This window comes from Aegilops tauschii, chromosome 7 (genome assembly GCF_002575655.3).
Source record: "Aegilops tauschii subsp. strangulata cultivar AL8/78 chromosome 7, Aet v6.0, whole genome shotgun sequence".
Taxonomy (NCBI): domain Eukaryota; kingdom Viridiplantae; phylum Streptophyta; class Magnoliopsida; order Poales; family Poaceae; genus Aegilops; species Aegilops tauschii.
The window spans coordinates 21,390,721-21,411,261 of record NC_053041.3 but is presented as its reverse complement, the minus strand read 5'-3'; the positions used below and the strand labels follow the sequence as shown (position 1 = coordinate 21,411,261).

At 45.2% G+C, this 20,541-nt stretch overlaps 1 long non-coding RNA gene and 1 pseudogene across 1 annotated transcript; both read right to left on the bottom strand.

Moving 5' to 3' along the window:
- Nucleotides 1–3,681: 3,681 nt before the first annotated feature.
- Nucleotides 3,682–4,232, bottom strand: LOC120970258 (uncharacterized). Its single transcript, XR_005764971.3, has 2 exons — nucleotides 4,104–4,232; nucleotides 3,682–4,032 (listed from the first exon to the last, which is right to left on the bottom strand). It is a non-coding gene; the product is annotated as an uncharacterized lncRNA (long non-coding RNA).
- A 10,468-nt stretch (nucleotides 4,233–14,700) lies between these two features.
- On the bottom strand, nucleotides 14,701–15,714 carry LOC109772120 (putative disease resistance protein RGA4; annotated as a pseudogene).
- Between the last annotated feature and the right edge of the window lie 4,827 nt (nucleotides 15,715–20,541).

The following is a 20,541-nucleotide window of genomic DNA, read 5'->3' as shown; positions in this document are numbered from 1 at the left end:
AAAGGATCCAACCTGTAGACACATGAACACAAACGAACGAAAACCGGATCCAAACAGATCCACCAAAGACAAACGCCGACTGAATCTCATGAGATCCGCCGGAGATACATTTTCACACGCCCTCAGACAACGCTATAAACACTGTTGGGGCGGAAGTTATGTAGGAAGAACCGTATTCTATCTTTAGGTAGCCGCCGCTGCCTCGCCTTCCTAAGCAGGACACAAACCCTGATGAAACTAAAAAACACCTAACAATGATGCCCTCACACCAACAAGGGTTGGGATCCACGGTGCCTCCATGACTCTAAGGCCACACGAGACGAGGCAAAACCGGCGGCATCGATGGGTAGCAGTAGGGGAAACTATTGAATAATTGGGAAATTTTCCATTAAGTTTAAACCAGAAAAACAGTAGATAAAATATGATAGACATGGCAATTGAAACACGAAACAGATTATTGAATCTAGGCATGCAATAGAGAATAAAAAGGGTAAGAATCATATCCACATTGATTTCTACTGCTAGTAGACCAAACACAAACCCTAACAGAGAGGATAATAAAACATACAACGCAATTGAAGAAGAAGTGTTTGCAAATCGCAACAACACAATCACCAGGGTCATGTTGTGGAGAAGGTGGTCGAGTTGGGTAAGAAGTCGGCAGTGAACTCATCATCTGTAGCCACATTGAAAAAGATCCAAAAGTCGGGCGGAAGCGTTGCTCAAAAACCTAATCGCCCCTCTCACATACCTGATTGCAAGAGGCGTGATTTCGACGGCCTGCTATCTCACTCCTGGGTGCACGCCGAGAAGCGAGATGGAAAAGAGGTAGGCGGTGTGATACTCTGAAATGAGTGAATGGAAGTGTGTCTCATCTGGAAAGAGGGGCGACCTCTTATAGCCGAGGCGCGTTGCAACTGACCCCTCGGTAGTGGAAGAGAAACAGACACCCACTAGAGAGAGGAAGAGAAACAGTACGCCGCGACTATTCTGATTCGTCTCCCACTAGAAAAAAAAGTTTCACACTATTTTTCTTGCGTGACAAAAATAAGGCAGCACACACACGTGGCATAGGTCCTAGCATGGCTTGGCTCGATCACAAAACATGACGCGCGTGCAAAGCGTGACTTGGTGTGTGGCAAGCGAACAGAGAAGAAGGAGCACGCACGTGTGTGTTCTCTTCTCAAGCCCGGAACAACCCACCTTATAAGTTGTTCTACCACATCCTCCACACCCCTTTTTCATGAATGGACCACATGGCCTTTGGGATTTTCTAGGAATTATTAGATAAAATTATGAATTATTAAATGGGTTGGGACCAATACTTTCAACAATCTCCCACCAAATCTCATAGGCACATAAAGTTTGCCTATGGTTTCAGAACATGTTTATATATCGGTATTCCGACGAGGACTGTTAAGCTAAAATTCCACCTAGAACTCAATGCTACGCTCATTCGCAACCTGAAGAGTGGACTATCTTTGAACTACAAGCTTTGTTTAAACATGATTCACGCAAAGCCTTTACCAATACTAGACCGTTGAAAAGCTTTCCCGCATGTAGGAGCATATACGTCATACTCCGGGGGCCTCTTCATGAGTTTATTAGAGAGCATCCGACTCTCATAGACTCAATGTTTAACAGTTTAACTCATATAGGTACTTCCTTTCAAGGTGTTCCGCACGACAACATCTTTGCCCAGGCAAGCCATTCATAACAGATTAAGGTAAATATCAACCTGCCATACAGATCAGGAGAGATTTGCATCGTAACAGAGTGGATAAAAGTAAGTACTCCCCTCACATTTACCCAATAGCTTGTCTCATCAATTCTAATTCATAATTCACGAGATCTTCGATCACATAGAATGGGTTACCACCATGAACAACTTATGTAGTGGGTCTCGATCCCATCTCCCTCTATGCATACAATATTCCATGATAAACCCTTTGTGAGGGGGTCTGCCAAATTCTTTGATGTGTTTATAACTTTATACCTATAAATTTAAAGTTTTTTTATAAATCTGACAGATTTCGTTATCCTTCCCACATGTCTTGATGACTTCTTATTATCCTTATAACCATTTACCTTGACTATCACCGTTTGATTATCATAGTTCTTATGATAGTTGTTATTGGTTTTTGAATCACCGGCAAGTCTATCAAGAGTTCTCGAAGCCACTCTACTTCAACAATTGTTGTGTCTAATGCTGTGAGTTTTGCTTCCGTTATTGACGTCATTAAGATGGTATGATGGCAAGACTTCTAGGAAATAGCACCACCATTAAGTGGCACATAACCACTTGTAGCTTTAAACTCATCAACATCAGATATCCAATTTGCATCACTATATCCCTCGCATACCCTTGGTTACCCAGTATAGTGAGGTCCATAACCCGAAGTACCTTTCATATAGCACATTATCCTTTCATATATCAAAAGCGACTCAGAACCTTCTCCACATAGTGAGATTGCAACAGTGTTGTCCCACCATTATCACCTCTCAAAAACTTGATGTTCAAGATAACATCAACTATTCCAAGGTCTTTCGAGCGGGACCGGTCTATCGATCTTCAAAGCTCCGGCTATGGCACCCATGTGCGAATTAGAGCGGGACGGCACACAAATGACATGAAACAGAGACAAAGTGGTGGAAAGAGACATGGCTCAACTTGGGGAGGTCGATGGTGAGCTAGGTGGGGGCTGGGGAAGTGGAACAACAACAAGAACAAGGAGTAGGCTTCGGTGGCTGGAGCTCGAGATGCAGCAGACGAAGGTGAGGTAGAGGAGGTGACCTATGCATTGCTGCCTCCTGGGTGGAAGAATCCAACGTCGGGGAAGAAGAGGGACATGGCCGCACGTCCTGGGGTCGCTGATGACGCGTCTTCCTCGCCAGTGTAGTTAGTCTCGACGTGGTCATCATGGTCGCCGCTCACCGCAGAGACGCATAGCAAATGTTTGACGAAATGTATGAGCCAGATGTAAGTTTTAGGGAGTTAAGTTTAGGGGTTTGGTTAGAAACCGCACGTATTTAGAGGAGTAAATATACTACTCCAAAGGATACTCGGTTGTTTACAACTCGCAAGCTAAACTATGTTCCGTAGTCCGTTCTCCAAGACCATCCGGTTTTTCTTTCAAAAAACCTACTTATCTGGTACTTATCCGGTTTATGCTTGCCGTCTAAGCTCCAAAGTCGTTGAGTTGCTTTGGATGTTTCCCACTAATCATTGTTGATGCATCTCTTATTAGAATTATGAGTAATATCTCGTAAAGATTTTGAAATAAAATAAAAACTAAGGGATGATTGAATCGCACATATATACAATAGTACTTGTTATGAAGAATTTTTTCTACGAAGGACAAAGGGTTGTGTTGTCCCCCCCCCCCCAATTTTGGTCCAATCAAACATTCATGCTAATGAAGGACAAAGGGTGCCAACATAATCTTCGGATAGGTCCACCAACTCCTTCGATATGGGCGTAATGTTGGTCTTATACGAATTTACTGGTGCCAACATGTCAGCTTTTTTGTCAGATTATTGTCTGTCTTGGTTTGTGTGTATCCTAGCTATGCAGAGGTCAGCATTACTCGCTATGCTTTGTATCTATTTGATACTATGTTTTAAGTTAATAAAAGAGCTCTTTATCGAAGAATGAGACCATGTGCAAAGATACATGAACGATTCCACTCCACACACAACGATTCACTTGCTCACACTTGGCAGTTATACATTAACCAATAATTACTAGATAAAGTTTAAATTTTATTGAATCTTCTTCATCAATAAAGTCGAATAGTCTTATTTGACATTCCCAGGGGATGGTGTGTATGTTATCCATCATGTTAATGGCGGCATTCCCTTCGCGAAGCAGCAACACTGTTTTTTTGTGAAAGATATGCAGTCGCTTTGACCCTTATCATATCCATGTGCTAAACATAGTTTCTGGCATAGACTGAGTGTGCAGCGTTTCATAACAAAACACAACTTGTCGGGCATCTCGCCCTTCGTATCTGCACGCATGGGATCACAATACTAACTTCCCAGTTACTAACATCCAAATGTGTACGAAAATATTAAGAGAAAAGAAGACGAAAGAAATGTACCCATGATCCTTCTACAAGAGAGGGCAGGGAACTGGTAGACATGACAACAAGAGCCAGCAGACACATAGCCTGCCCGATGTGCTTGATAAGCGCCATTAGGAGTACTTGAGTAGCTAGCTTTCTTGTTGTTCTGCTACTGTTCTTGTCAATATATGTCGTAGCAGTTATGTCCCTATGCCTAGTGTTTATATAACTCCATGGGCATTGATTATTTTTTCTTTCTTTGGACGTTATAAACTCTATTATTAAATAGCACACATATCCATCCAATAAAAGTGATCTTTTAAACTCTATCCTTAAATAGCACATAGTACTCCATATCCATCCAATAAATGTGATCTTTTATACTCCATGGGCATTGATATTTTTTTCTTTCTTTGGACGTTATTAACTCTATCCTTAAATACTATCACACATATCCATCTAGAATCTCACCATTTATGTGTTCTCATTAATTGTTTCCTTTATCACATCTCCTTTTCTATCTTTTGTTTGCCTTTTTTTGTGATGGAAAGTATTGAGTTTTATTCCTGTATGGCAGTAACATGGTTACAATCGACCAGCAATAGCCTTGAGATAAATTCAGGTGAGTGACGCAACAAACACATGGTTCGTCCCCCTCAGCTCTACCACAATTCGCTAAGAAGACGACAACCCTAATTTGCTCAATCTAATATTCTGGATGATAAACTCACGGTCTTCCAAAGTAACTTTAATTGCATTCGTAAGATGTCCATAGCAGGAATCAAGACTGTGATCAACCATAGCATTCAGTGCAACCGAGCAATTAGATTGGACAATCGACGATGCCTTGATATGCTAAACTGTCAAAGCAACACCTTCCATCAGAGCACTAATCTCAGCTACGAGTGGACTCATTGCGGTTGAACAAAATATGGCGAGATGTGTATATAACATCTTTAGATCAGTTCCGTAGAATCATACCAGACCCTCACTGCCGTCTGAAGCAGCGAACGATCCATACATAGATAACCCAACCCATCATCAAGGGGCCGGATCTAGCAGCGGCTCCTTGTCCGAACCCATGGATTGGGACACCGACGAGGATCTGGCCATCCACATCGCCCTCCACCGATCACGGGTGGATTAGGGTGGAAGCCCGTTGGAGTGTGAGCCCTCCTCGATGGTCTGACGGGGACGCTCTAGCGCTGCGCTCGACCGAGCCAGCTCATCGCAGTTCGTGCGCTCCCTGGTGAGGTGGTCAACGTCTAGTGGCGCCCGTCAGCTTTGGCCCCTGCTCCTCCTGTCCGGCGATGGGTGCCAGTCCTTGTCACCACTGAGCCTACCACGACTCCCTATGTCAGAGGCGCTCACAGCTCGTCGCGCGAGGCAAGTGGCCAGGGACAGACCTAGATGGTCCGTCTGCGAGTCTTGCAGATCCGCACCAGTGCCCCAACCCTCTGAATCTGACGAGGACAAGGCTTGTCTCTTGTGTTCTACGCCGGTCCTTGACCTCAGACGAGATGGACGCCCGCCGCTGCAAAAATGCTAAGGAATTGCGGCTCGGACTTGAGGAGTCAAAGTGTTTCACCGAGAGGGGGTCACAACATCTAAAGCTGGGTGTCACACCATACCGAGGACTAGGCTGAAGCGCTTATTTCGACGCAAAATATGAACCAGCATAAAAGCAAGGATAACTCATCGGACCGAACCATGAGTCATGATCCGATGACATCGCCCCAAGGCTAAGCGCTCGATCTGGCCGGCAACAAAGAACATGGATCCATGCCAGATTGGATCTTAGGAAAAATCCCAACGGTCCCATCGACGGACCGAACCCAAGAGGAGTGCAAGAAGTCTCTCTTGAATGAGATATTAGATCTAATTCAGAGGATCACAATATCCCACGACCAGTCCTTGGTTTACGATCGGATCCGGGAGTCTCCTAGAAAAGCTGGAATTTTTGGCCCACCCACCACCCACCTAGTGGCCAATATCGATGACCTCACTGAAGTCCTTGCAAGCACCTCTGGCGAAGTCGATGGCATGGATGAGGGGGGCGGGGAGTCCTCGGATAGCCGCCAACAGACACCATGCCCGTGGGGAAGTGGACGGCAACCTCCACTATGATTTCTACATAGTAGACACCCCCAACGACGGAGGCGGCATCCCCAACAACGGCGGAGGCAGTAACGACAATAACAACAGAGGTGGAATCGCGAGTAATGGTGGTGGGAGGCAGCGGCAACAACAGAGGCAAAAATAACAACGGCGATAATAACGCCAATCCCAACGATGACACCGACAAGCCACGAAGCAGCCTCGACCCTGACGACGATGACATCTTGGACGAGTCGCTCAATAGCCCTAACCATGATGCGTTGCGGCCAAGGCTAGTCGATACCTCCAGAAAAAAGAGAGTGAGAAAAAGCGTCTTTGTGAGGACGAGCAGTACCAGAGTGATCAATGGAACAAACTCTTCCAACAAATAGAAGCTACTAAGGCCCCACCAAACTACCACAAAAACCTCTTAAAAGGAGCTGCACGTGGCAGCCGGCAACAACGCAATATCCAAGTGTTAGTGGGCCAAGGATTTGCTTTTATTGATGCATTAAATTGCATTCCTTGCAACTAATGTTGAGGAAATCATTAACTGGTAGCTGCTCGTTCGATTTGGGAGTAGCGATTAATCGATGAGTTGGCCTATTAATTGAATTAATCGGTGGAATTTAAAACTCAATAGGCATAATTTTTGTATGGAGGAATTTGTTCAATAGAAATTGAATGCTATAAAAAATCTACATTGCAGTAGGAAGCAGACGGCACTGTTTCTTTTCTCAATAGATCACAAACATGTACATAACAACAATCATCAACAAGCATCCATGTGGGCGTCAAAAATCATCAACAAACATGCATACACCAACATTTTGTTTGCTGATTTTAGCCTGGTCCACAACCCCGAGAGATTGCGTGCGAATTCATTAAGAAGAAGGGTAGTTGAAGAAGCGACCTGCTAGCCATGGTTGATGTGTTCCTTCATAAAGGAGGGGAGGAGGTTGACAACGGTTCCTAGAGAGGACTTCGTGGCAAGCCGAGACATGCATGTGTATCACTAAGTGAGCATAAACTTTTATATGTATTGGTGAGTTCCCTTTTAATCCTTGCATTCATGGAGTGAAGTTTAAAGTTTATTTCTACATCAGTTACATCAAATAGTCTTATTTGACATTAGCAAGGATGGTTTGTATATCATCTTGGTGGCGGTGTTCCCTTCTTGAAGCAGCAGCAGTTGTCACCTTCGAAGGATACACAAGTGCTTCTATCCTCATCATATCCACGCGCTGAACAGTTTTTCTGGCATTGACCGATTGTGCAGTGTTTCATAACAACACACGACGTGCAGACCGTCGTGCCCTTCATATCTGCACGTAGAGGATGGGGATCACAACAATAACTTCCCAATTAATAAAACCAAAAGCTTATGCAAATATTAATAGAAAAGAAAAGAAAATGAATGTACCCATGATCATTCCTTCTACATGAGAGGGCAAGAGAGTGGTAGACATGACAACAAGAGCCAGCAGGCACATAGCCTGCACGCTCTTCTTGATATGCGCCATAAGGAGTACTCGAGTAGATTTTTTTTCTTTTTCCTGCTATTGTTCTTGCCAATAAGCCATAGCAACTATGTCTATATATAGTGACATGGGCATTGATATTTTCTTTCTTTCTTAATGTTATTAAATCTATCCTCATAGCACACACATATCCATCTAATAAATGTGATCTTTTATACATGATCACTCACTATTTCCTTCCCCGGTTGAGCATCTCATCATTTATGTGTCCATCAATAGTTTCATTTATCACATCCCCTTTTATCAATTTTTTTTTGCGAGGGAAAGCACATAGTCTTATTCTTGTATGGGAGTAACAAGGTTACAGTCGGCTAACAATAGCATTGAGATAAATATAGGTGAGTGACGCAACCAACACACGGCTCGCCCCCTTAGCTCTGCCATAATTCGCTAAGAAGACGACAACCATAATTTTCTCACAATCTAGTTTCTGGAGGACAAACTCACGGTCTTCCAAAGTAACTAGAATTTCGTTCATAAGAGCAAGTATAATAATATGATGTAAGCAGGATATAAGGATCTGAATATTATAATTTTGCTGAGTTGGAGAAGAGAAGCAGACTGGAGATTAGTAGCCAGCTGCAGCATGAGCTCCAAAAAACTGGTGAGACAAGATAGTGGGTCAAACAGTGATAAAGTAGTAAATGTTTATAGCTAACATTAACAAGTGGGCGATTAGGTGGCTATATGTGACATGGCAACTTCATATAGCCGGTTGTTGGCTGTAATATTAACCATGCTCTAAGATGTCCATAGTAGGAATCAAGATCGCAATCAGTTATAACATTCGATGCAACTAAGCAGTCAGATTAGATGATCATTGCTGCCTTGATATGCTAAGCTGCCAAAGCAACACCTTCCATCAGAGCACTAAGCTTAGCTACGAGTGAACTCATCGCAGTTGAACAAAATGCGGCGAGATGCATACATAACATCTTCGGATCAGTTTGGTAGAATCATACCAGACATGCACTGTCTTTCGAAGAAATGAACAATCCATACATAGATAACACAACCCATCAATCAGGGGGCGCCATCGCCATCATCGCCGGATCCGACAGCGGCTCCTCATCTTAACTCGACCCCGTGGACCGGGACACCCTCGTAGGATAGTCGGACGAGGAACAGGCCATCCATGCCACCCTCCGTCGGTCATGGATGGATATTGGTGGAAGCTCATCGCAGTCCGTGCCACCTCCGTGCCGGCTAGTAGCGGTCCACGCTCTCCTCAGTGAGGCAGTCGGTTGTGCAGTGACGCCCGTCACCACTGCCCCTGCTCCTCCAGGCAGGCGTCGGGTGTAGGTCCCGGAACCTCCAAGCCGCGCTCGTGGCTCCCCCAAGCCGGAGGTGTGGGAAGCTCGTCGCATAAGGCAAGTGGCCCGGGCCGGATCTAGCCAGTCCATTTGCGGGTCATGCAGATCCGCACTGGTGCCCCTTCCCTCTGACTCCGATGCGCATGAGGCTGTCTGCGGTGTCCTGCGTCGATTCTTGACCCCGGACGAGACAGATAACTGTCTCCGCCACTGCAAAATGCCAAGGACTTGCGGCCGCCTCGCCAAGGAGCGGGCACACGCTTAAGATCAATCAGATTAGTCGAGGACACTGCTATGGTTAGAAACAATAACGAAAAGACTAACTGCCACACGCATGGCACTTCTCCAACCCGCCGACACGCCTTTATCGCCGTCCATTGTAACCTGCATGAATCTTGGCGTGATGACACAATTTTTAGTTGCCACATAGGACATGGGCGACGTGCGGTGTATGCAGCGGTTCCCCCGCACGCGTTTACCACTCCGTCGTCAACAGTTGCATGTCGGAGGTGTGCGGTGGAACCGCCGTCGCGCCCGCACGCGTGGCGCACGACTTCTGTCGCTGTTTCCCTCGACTGGCCACTCCCCCCCTCATTGCCTCTGCCCGTCTCATTCATTCCCCCAACCATCATTACAGAGTAGTTCTGCTCGATTGAAGGAGAAGACGAGAAAAGGAGCCTGCGGCGCCGGCGAAAGAGTCGACGACATTCACGACCGTTGCTTGTGTTCACCGGACCGGAGCGGCGTCACCGGAGCAGCCGAAGTGAGGAGGTAAGACCGTGGAAGCTTTTGTACTCTCCCCCTTCCTCCTTGGTCTCACTTCCCTCGAGCCCCCCTCTCCCCTCCCCCGGAGATTCAGGCGGATTTGCGGCCGCTCTGGCGTCCTCGTCGCCGGGGGAGTCGTGCGTGTGCTATTTTACGGCGGCATTGTGCAGCCCCGTCGCTGTCGCGGTGGTACTCAAGCCGGTGAGGCTCGCCCGGGGTGGCAATTAGATTGATGCGATTAGATGCATGAGGGTTTCTGTTTCCATTTGTTAGTTGCGATTTTTGTATCGAAGGCTACGATCTTCACTGTTGCAGGGCAATGTTGCTGTCGAATTGAGGGGTTTGATAGTTGTGTATGAGCCCTAGATCTAGGTAGGTGCATTTGAATGTATAGTATCATGGCAGTCATGGAAATTTCAACAAATGGACTCTGTCAGTTGATGGCGACTAATTTTCTGAATGAACTCTGTCAGTTGCCATGTCCTGTGTAGGATAATGGCAGTTTCATGAGAACCAAATTCAGGGAGTGATAGTTGTGTTTCTGAATCAACTATCCTTCTATGTGGCAACTAATTCTGAAAATCAAGTATGACAGTTGCCATGTCATATGTTGAGTGATGGTAGTTTTTTATGTACCATGTACTCACTTAGTTGCCATACTGTTCTGTGATAGCACAACATATTTGACTGCAGTACATGGCAACTCTTTTTTTCCACCAGGCCAATGTGTGAGTTGCCACATTACATGTTGTGGACTGGCACACATATGCTATTCATGATTTTCTCATGCACATTCTTCATTCTGTACATATTCCGAGCAGAGCAAAGCAGAGTCAGTGGCGGAGGCAGGGGGTGCTGGCAGGGGCCTTGGCCTCCCCTATGTTCTCAATAGTACACATATATGTACTCCTAATCCTTCATTTGTTAGACAAAACTAGCTATGTTTAGGAGATTTGGTCCTCGCTAGCATTATATGACATGTCTTGGCCCCATCTCACTAGTAGAAAAAGGGCCTAATGTTCAGCCCTTTAGTCCCGGTTTGTAAATTAACCAGCACTAATGTGACCATTAATGCCGGTTCGAACGGCTATGCATTAGTCCCGGTTTGTGTTGAACCTTTATTACCAGTTTGTGTCATGAACCGGTACTAAAGGGGTGGGGGCAGGCTGGCATCAGGCCAGGGCCCCACGAGCCCCTTTAGTCCCGGCTTGTGACACGAACCGGTACTAAAGGTCTAACCTATAGTCCCGGTGTCACAAACCGGGACTAAAGGGGTCTAACCTTTAGTCCCGGTTGGAGACACAAACCGGGACTAAAGCCCAATTTTCAAACTCTACCCCCCCGGTGTATCGCCATTTCAGTTTTGTAAAAAACAAAAGAAAATGATGAAAACTTCAAAAATTAAAATCCTTCGAGATATAGTTATGTTACTACATCTACTAGTTAGGAAAATTTAAAAGCTTAAATTTGGACATGTTTTGCAAAAAAGTGTTATGAAAAAGGAAAATGGCCATATCTTTTGCATACGATGTCGAAACAAATGCATCATATATAAAAAAATCAGCATGAAAATATGCATCCGATTTTGATGGCCGTAGGCCTGTTTGCAAATTTTTAGAATCCTCATATTCTAAAAGGAAAAAAAGATATGCTCAAATTTCAGTTTTTTTACTTTTCCTTAAATCTGGTCAAATTGTGGTCAAACTATGGTCAAACTACTTATTCAAGAAATATTAGTGTTAATAAATAATTATTTTACTTTTTTTGACTTTTGGTCAAACTATGGTCAAATCTGGTCAAACTACTTATTCAAGAAATATTACTGTTACTAAATAAAAATTATTTTTTAGAATATTAGTTTTAATCTCAAACGGTGAAACATGTGACTTCATGCTCAAGCTAAACTCCTGAGGGTTAATAGGATTGACAGCTTACTATTGTTAGGTAAACAATAAGTGCAGACTTGGAAACTAGGGGGATAGAACTCGGAAGTTAAGCGTGCTCAGGCTGGAGTAGTGAGAGGATGGGTGACCGGCCGGGAAGTTAGACGATTTGGAATGATGAGGGGTGATTAGAGACTAAATCGTCAAATAATTCAGAAATTTGAAAATAAAAAATCAATTTTTTTTCAAAAAAATCAAAAAAAAACTTTAGTACCGGTTGGTGTTACCAACCGGTACTAAAGGTCCCCAGACCACCGCGTGGGCTCGTGCCACGTGGTGGGCCTTTGGCCCTGATTCGTGTTGAACCGGGACTAAAGGGGGGGTACCTTTAGTCCCCACCATTTAGTGCCGGTTATAGAACCGGGACTAAAGGTCCTTACGAACCGGTACTAAAGGTCGTTTTTCTACTAGTATGTATATTCAGTTTTCTGGCTCCGCACTGAGCAGAGTATATATTCAGAGTATGTATCCATCTAATCTATTGTCTTATCTTGTTATGTACTGTTGGTAGCCAACAAACACATTAATTCCCATGGTGTTGGTTGTGTAAATCCGATCAACTGAATAAATCAATCAATCAATCAGTGTCTTAGTTGCCACATCTTTTTGTTTTGTTAACATGGCAACCTGAACTTAGTAGATGTGGCATGTGCTTTTTATTAAGCCAATGTGTTAGTTGCCACACTGATTGTTAGACAATGGTAGTTCGGTGTTCCGATGTACTGCCCTCAGTTGCCACATTGTTTATTTTACCAATATGGCAACTTGAATCTCCTACATGGCAACTGCATTCTTAAGACGCAAACACATATCCAGTTGCCATGTTTTCGCACCTGCTGTCCAATTGGTTATTTTTTGCCTGTCTGTGCATGTTCAGCACATGGCAATTACAACCTTTTCACATGCTAAAACTGTGGGGTAAATGTGGCAGTTTTCATTTTCTGTTAATGATGATATCCAGTGATTCATTACTTAGTGTATCACTTTCTGGATTTGTCTGATGTGTTTTCATTTCACACTAATGTGTTTTTGCTCTTACTGTAGCAAATATGGCTCGTGGCGACCATCGAGATGATGATGATGACTTCATGGAGCCACCGCCACAGAATCGTGAGGATGAGGTCACTCTTCGCCTATGTTTTAATATGATACTGAGTTTTCATTCTTCTGTTAGAACTAATTTTTACTACATTGACGCTGGTCTTGACAAGGATGGCGATGATGACATGGAGAATGTGCCGCATGACACTGACCACGATGAACGCCACGAAGATAATGTGAGGGGTGATACGTCTCCAACGTATCTATAATTTATGAAGTATTCATTCTATTATATTACCCGTTTTGGATGTTTATGGGCTTTATTATACACTTTTATATTATTTTTGGGACTAACCTATTAACCGGAGGCCCAGCCCAAAATTGTCGTTTTCTTGCCTATTTCAGTGTTTCGAAGAAAAGGAATATCAAACGGAGTCCAAACAGAATGAAACCTTTGGGAGAGTTATTTTTGGAACGGAAGCAATCCATGAGACTTGGAGTAGACGTCAGGGAAGCTTCGAGGTGGCCACGAGGGTCAGGGGCACGCCGTACCCCCTGGGTGCGCACCCACCCTCGTTTGCCCCTCGTGGATCCCCTGACCGACTTCTTTCGCCTATATATATCCATATACCCCGAAAACATCCGAGAGCACCATAGATGAGGAGTTCCGCCGCCGCAAGCCTCTGTAGCCACCAAAAACCAATCGGGACCCTGTTCCGGCACCCTGCCGGAGGGGGGATCCCTCATCGGTGGCCATCTTCATCATCCCGGCGCTCTCCATGACGAGGAGGGAGTAGTTCACCCTCGGGGCTGAGGGTATGTACCAGTAGCTATGTGTTTGATCTCTCTCTCGTGTTCATGATTCAACACGATCTTGATGTACCGCGAGCTTTGCTATTATAGTTGGATCTTATGATGTTTCTCCCCCTCTACTCTCTTGTAATGGATTGAGTTTTCCCTTTGAAGTTATCTTATCGGATTGAGTCTTTAAGGATTTGAGAACACTTGATGTATGTCTTGCATGTGCTTATCTGTGGTGACAATGGGATATTCACGTGATCTACTTGATGCATGTTTTGGTCATCAACTTGCGGGTTCAGTGACCTTGTGAACTTATGCATAGGGGTTGGCACAAGTTTTCGTCTTGACTCTCCAGTAGAAACTTTGGGGCACTCTTTGAAGTTCTTTGTGTTAGTTGAATAGATGAATCTGAGACTGTGTGATCCATATCGTATAATCATACCCACAGATACTTGAGGTGACATTGGAGTATCTAGGTGACATTAGGGTTTTGGTTGATTTTTGTCTTAAGGTGTTATTCTAGTATGAACTGTTGAATAGATCGATCAGAAAGAATAACTTTGAGGTGGTTTCGTACCCTACAATAATCTCTTCGTTTGTTCTCCGCTATTAGTGACTTTGGAGTGACTCTTTGTTGCATGTTGAGGGATAGTTATATGATCCAGTTATGTTATTATTGTTGAGAGAACTTGCACTAGTGAAAGTATGAACCTTAGGCCTTGTTTCCTAGCATTGCAATACAGTTTACGCTCACTTTTATCATTAGTTACCTTGCTGTTTTTATATTTTCAGATTACAAATACCCATATCTACCATCCATATTGCACTTGTATCACCATCTTTTCGCCGAACTAGTGCACCTATACAATTACCATTGTATTGAGTGTGTTGGGGACACAAGAGCTCTTTGTTATTTGGTTGTAGGGTTGCTTGAGAGAGACCATCTTCATCCTACGCCTCCCATGGATTGATAAACCTTAGGTCATCCACTTGAGGGAAATTTGCTACTTTCCTACAAACCTCTGCACTTGGAGGCCCAACAACGTCTACAAGAAAAAGGTTGTGTAGTAGACATCAAGCTCTTTTCTGGCGCCGTTGCCGGGGAGGCGAGGTAAGCGGCACTAACACCCCATCAACTAAGCTCTTTTCTGGCGCCGTTGCCGGGGCCGTAATTTGTCGATGCGGTGGTAGGGCTCTCTGGCTCTTGTGCCTCGGGCAACCGTATCATTTCTTGTGGTGATAATAATCCGGCTACCAGGGGCACCGTAGCTGAAAGGACGATTGAGTAATGAGGTCCATGCTCTATCACTCCACATGTCATCCAAAACCAGAAAAAACTTCTTATTTCTGACCGCATTGAGAAGGGCCGGGTCAAGCATAGATATGTCTGGAGTCGCAGGGAGTTCTCCATTGGCAGCCGTGATGGCCGACCTTAGTAGCTCAACCTCGCTGAAGTCCTGTGTGATGCTCAGCCACATCTTCTTTTCAAATTTGGGTTGCACTTCCTCGTCGTTAAAGACCTTCTTGGCAAGGGTGGTCTTCCCAATCCCACCGACACCGACGATGGCGACCACCATGATACCATCGTTATCCTTTGTCAACTCCTCAACCAGTGCTCTTCTATCCTCTTCAATCTTCTCACCGACGATGCCGAGCATTCCAACACCGGATACGTCTTCCGGTCAGCCACAGAAGGTCGGCCGGTCCTGTAGTCCTGGTAGGTCTCTAGCTTGATGAAGCTGAAGGCAGCACCCAATTTGCAGATGTCGTCCAACCTCTTGTTGAGCTTCCTGATGCGGCGGCCAATGTCATGGGCGAACCTGGGGTGCCGCAAGCAGAAGAGCAGCGGGTTGCAGTAGGATGCGGGTGCTGCGTCCCGCCGACCCATGGCATTGAGCTCGCAGAGGTCGAGGATGTTGGCCCCCTTGTACATGACACCCTTGAGCTTAGTGACCCACCCCTGCACCCTCCGGTCGGTGATGCGCTTCCTGTCGGCGTCGGCGAGGTAGTCCCTCAGGCTCTCCAGCTTGTCCTGCAGGCTGTTGATCTCGCCGGTGACATCGAGCAGCATCCCCACCTCGTCCGCCGCCATCTGCTTGATCGTGTCGGCGATGTAGGACGCAAAGGCGTCCAGCACCATGGCCATGGTTGGTTTCTCCTTGCTTTGTCCTCAGACCAGCGAAGAAATTAATGGGTGATCCAACAGAGAGTGTGTGTGTGTTTGGCTTCCAGACTCACTAGGAGATGTTGAAGAGGACGGTAGCAATTATGCTCAAATGTGGTGCTCTGCCTTGCTGGTGGGTGATGGATCTGGATGCTTTGCCGGCTAAACAAGCCAGGCTGATGCTTAGCTTTGGGCTCGCCGACGGGGGCACCGGAAGAAGCCGTATAAGAAAGAGGGTGCCTTGCTTGAGTCGCCGGCAAAGCCACCCACGGCCATGGCCCCTGTTATTCCTTTCTCCTTCGCCCATTTTTTGGGTTCGGGGTGGCAAGAAAGGGATCTGACCTGTGACCTGACAATGGTTGATCCCTTTCCGCGTCAGTGATTTCAGAACAAAAGGCAAAGAGTCAAACCCCTACCTAGCAATGGCTGGTGGGGGGCGGTCGGTCACTCACCCGCTGTTGCGCCGCCGAGCCGCCGGACACGGGGGAGTATCCGTTGATGCGGATGCGGTCGGTGTTGGAGCAGGCTGTCGGCGCGGAACGGAGCCGGCTGCCCCCGTAGAAAGCTGGAGACACATCGAGGGGCCCGACGAGCTGCGAAGATGGCGGGCGGAGTCGCCATCGCCACCGCCGGTGGCGTAGCGGTCCCCGTCACTTGGGGGAACTCATGGTTTTCTTTTCTTTTGCTGGATTTTGAAGTTTCTTCAGGGAATGCAAGGATATAGCTTTGATTCGTGTGAACAATAAATTCCTAAAAATAAATTGGGTTGCAACTTCAAGATGTTTTTTCTAAAAAAATAATCAATCTATTATTCATACAATTGTGAAGGTAATACAAAGAACACATAAGAAAAAAATACATCTAGGTCTGCAGACTGCGTAGCGACGACTACAAATACTGGAGCCAGCCGACGAGGCGCTGCCGTGATCGCACCTCTCTCTTCGGAGCCGGGCAAACCTTATTGTACTAGACAGCCAGGAAGTCTTCATGCTAAGGCCCCGTTCGGATCTTCTCCACAATCCAACTTCCGAAGAAGCCAGCGAGAAGCCACACAAACGGGACAGCTCCGAAAATCCCACTTCTGGAGAACGAGCGACCCGTAGTGCAAATTTTTGGAGCAGCCGAAGGGCAGCTTCGCGTAAACGAGAAGGGGAAGTTGCTTTAAATTGCATTGGAATGCCCTTCCAAAGTGGCATCCGTGAAATGTTTTCTTCTCCTCGTACAGTTTTCCTCTTGTGATGAGCCACCGAACTGGGCCTTGGGCTCGCTTTCTGGGTTGTCAGCCCATTCTGATCGAGAGGAGTTGCTTGGTGTTGCCGAACGCATCTTTCTCCCCTCAGAAACTAGCGACATCTGGCTTCCCGGGAAGCTAGCTGTTCCGTGAAGCTGGAGAAGATCCGAACGGGCTCTAAGCACCCAAGATCAGCGCACGAGAATAACAACCATGAAGAGAAGCATATACTGAAAGGATCAAACCTGTAACACACGAACGCAAACAAACGAAGACCGGATCCAAGCAGATCCAACAAAGAAAAAACGCGGACAGAATCACAAGAGATCCACCGTAGACACATCTCCACACGCCCTTCGACAACGCTATAAACACCGTCTGGGAGGAGGTTAGGTTGAAAGAATCTTATTCTATCTTCAGGTATCCACCGCCGTCTCGCCTTCCTAAGCAGAACACAAAACCTAATAAAACTAAAAAAACACCTAAAAATGATGCCCTCCCGCCGACAAGGGCCAGGATCTACCGCAGTTCCATGTCCCTAAAGCCACACAAGACGAGGCAAACCGGCGACATCGATGGGTCGCAGTAGGGGAAACTATTGAATGATTGAGCAATTTTCCATTAAGTTTAAATCAAAAAAACTGTAGATAAAATATATAAGACATGGCAATCGAAATAGGAGACAGATTATTGAATCTAGGCATGCAATAGATAATAAAAAGGATAAGCATCATATCCATATCGATTTCTACTGCTAGTAGACCAAACGCAAACCCTAATGAAGAGGATAAGAAAACATACATCACAACTAAAGAAGAAGAAGCGTTTGCAATCGCAACAGCACAATCACCGAGTGTCATGTTGTGAAGAAGTTGGTCGACGTCGGGAAAAAGTCGTCAGGGAACTCATCATCTGTAGCCACGTTGAAAAAGATCCAACAGTCGTGCCGAAGCTCTGCCCCCAAACCTAATCGCCCCTCTCCCATACCAGATCGCAAGAGGCGGGACTTCGAAGGCCTGCTATCTCACTCCTTGGTGCATGCCGAGAAGCGAGATGGAAAAGAGGTAGGCAGCGTGATGCTCTGAAATGAATGAACGGAAGTGTGTCTCGTCTGGAAAGAGGAGTGACCTCTTATAGACGAGGCGAGTTGCAACTGACCCTTTAGTAGTGGAAGATAAATGGATGCCCACTAGAGAGAGGAAGAGAAACAATACGTCGCGACTGTTCAGATTCATCTCCCACTAGAAGAAAAAAAGTTTCAATTTTTTTTCTTGCGTGACAAAAATAAGGTAGCACGCACACGTGGCATAGGTCCTAGTAAGGCTTGGCTCGATGACGAAACATGACGCACGTGCAAGGCATGACATGGTTTGTGGCAAGCGGACAGAGAAGGAGGAGCGCGCGTGTGTGTGTCCTCTTCTCAAGCTCTTATTGTTATGTGAAACAACTTACCTTATAAGTTGGTCCACCACATAATCCACTAGCATGGTGAAACTAAACTTTCCACACCCCTTTGTCATGAATGGACCACATGGCCTTTGGGATTTTCTAGGAATTATTAGATAAAATTATGAATTATTAAATGGGTTGGGACCAATAATTTCAACAATCTCCCACCAAATCTCATAGGCACATAAAGTTTGCCTATGGTTTCAGAACATGTTTATATATCGGTATTCCGATGAGGACTGTTAAGCTGAAATTCCACCTAGAACTCAATGCTACGCTCATTCGCAACCTGAAGAGTGGACTATCTTTGAACTACAAGTTTTGTTTAAACATGATTCACGCAAAGCCTTTACCGATACTAGACCGTTGAAAAGCTTTCCGGCATGTAGGAGCATATACGTCATACTCCGGGGGCCTCTTCATGAGTTTATTAGAGAGCAACCAACTCTCATAGACTCAATGTTTAACAGTTTAACTCATATAGGTACTTTCTTTCAAGGTGTTCCGCACGACAACATCTTTGCCTAGGCAAGCCATTCAGAACACATTAAGGTAAATATCAACCTGCCATACAGATCAGGAGAGATTTGCATCGTAACAGAGTGGATAAAAGTAAGTACTCCCCTCACATTTACCCAATAGCTTGTCTCAGCAATTCTAATTCATAATTCACGAGATCTTCGATCACATAGAATGGGCTACCACCATGAACAACTTATGTAGTGGGTCTCGATCCCATCTCCCTCTATGCATACAATATTCCATGATAAACCCTTTGTGAGGGGGTCTGCCAAATTCTTTGATGTGTTTATAACTTTATACCTATAAATTTAAAGTTTTTTATAAATCTGATAGATTTCGTTATCCTTCCCACATGTCTTGATGACTTCTTATTATCCTTATAACGATTTACCTTGACTACCATCGTTTGATTATCATAGTTCTTATGATAGTTGTAATTGGTTTTTGAATCACCGGCAAGTCTATCAGGAGTTCTCGAAGCCACTCTACTTCAACAATTGTTGTGTCTAATGCTATGAGTTTTGCTTCCATTATTGACGTCATTAAGATGGTATGCTGGCAAGACTTCTAGGAAATAGCACCACCATTAAGTGGCACATAACCACTTGTAGCTTTAAACTCATTAACATCAGATATCCAATTTGCATCACTATATCCCTCGCGTACCCTTGGTTACCCAGTATAGTGAAGTCCATAACTCGAAGTACCTTACATATAGCACATTATCCTTTCATATATCCAAAGCGACTCAGAACCTTCTCCACATTATCCTCTCACAAACTTGATGTTCAAGATAACATCAACTATTCCAAGGTCTTTCGAGCGGGACCAGTCTATCGATCTTCAAAGCTCCAGCTATGGCACCCATGTGCGAATTAGAGCGGAACGGGACACAAATGACATGAAACAGAGACAAAGTGGTGGAAAGAGACATGGCTCACCTTGGGGAGGTTGATGGTGAGCTAGGTGAGGGCTGGGGAAGTGGAACAACAACAAGAACAAGGAGCAGGCTTCGGTGGCTGGAGCTCGAGATGCTGCAAACGAAGGTGAGGTAGAGGAGGTGACCTATGCATTGCTGCCTCCTGGTTGGAAGAATCCAACGTCGGGGAAGAAGAGGGACATGGTCGCACGTCCTGGGGTCGCTGATGACTCGTCTTCCTCGCCAGTGTTGTTAGTCTCGACGTGGTCATCATGGTCGCCGCTCACCGCAGAGACGCATAGCAAATGTTTGGCGAAATGTATGAGCTAGATGTAAGTTTTAGGGAGTTAAGTTTAGGGGTTTGGTTAGAAACCGCACGTATTTAGAGGAGTAAATATACTACTGCAAAGGATACTCGGTTGTTTGCTCGCAAGCTAAACTATGTTCCGCAGTCCGTTCTCCAAGACCATCCTGTTTTTCTTTCAAAAAACCTACTTATCCGGTACTTATCCGGTTTATGCTTGTCGTCTAAGCTCCAAAGTCCTTGAGTTGCTTTGGATGTTTCCCACTAATCATTGTTGATGCATATCTTATTAGAATTATGAGTAATATCTCGTAAAGATTTTGAAATAAAAATAAAAACTAAGGGATGATTGAATCTCACATATATACAATAGTACTTGTTATG